General features: G+C 43.1%; 1 protein-coding gene across 1 annotated transcript in view; it reads right to left on the reverse strand.

Moving 5' to 3' along the window:
* Dbr1 (debranching RNA lariats 1) overlaps positions 1-624 on the reverse strand; it is an 11,352-nt gene that overhangs the window by 2,895 nt on the left and 7,833 nt on the right. The gene's annotated exons all lie outside the window — the stretch shown is intronic.

Consider the following 624-nt stretch of genomic DNA (forward strand, 5'->3'; position numbering starts at 1 on the left):
GAGAAGAGAAGAGAAGAGAAGAGAAGAGAAGAGAAGAGAAGAGAAGAGAAGAGAAGAAGAGGAGGAGGAGGAGGAGAAGGAGGAGGAGGAGGAGGAGGAGGAAGACAAGGAGGACGAGGAGGACGAGGAGGAAGGAGGAGGAGGAAACAAGACAGAAAAGAAAAAAGGAAAAGGTCTATATCCACTTGGACAATGGAGTACAAAGCACTATTAGCTGCCGTTTCCTCCAAAACTCAAAACAAAGACTGCCACCATCGCCCGGCTCCGCAGTCTTTTAAGTAAAAGAAAGCGAGATGTGGAAAAGCGAGCTGTGTCTACAGGTATGCTTGGACGTCAAGCAAGTGTGGTCACTGAGTGGCCACAGACAAAGTGAAGGTGTAACTTCTGACCTCCTGGAGTAAGACCACAGCTTTGGGAGTGTTTTCAGACACAAACCATCTCAGGCAAGTTGTTAAAGTAGGAAAGTAGTTTGGGAAGCAATACACATCACATTCTCTAGAAAGTGCTCACTAATGCACTAAAGACCCTGAGAATTCTACAGAAGACTTCAAAAACTCTCCCAATGCTAACTTTGCATTTTCTTTTTTTTTTTTGTGGCTTTAATTTTTTTTTTTATTAAATTTT

This window comes from Microtus ochrogaster, unplaced genomic scaffold (genome assembly GCF_000317375.1).
Source record: "Microtus ochrogaster isolate Prairie Vole_2 unplaced genomic scaffold, MicOch1.0 UNK24, whole genome shotgun sequence".
Taxonomy (NCBI): Eukaryota; Metazoa; Chordata; class Mammalia; order Rodentia; family Cricetidae; genus Microtus; species Microtus ochrogaster.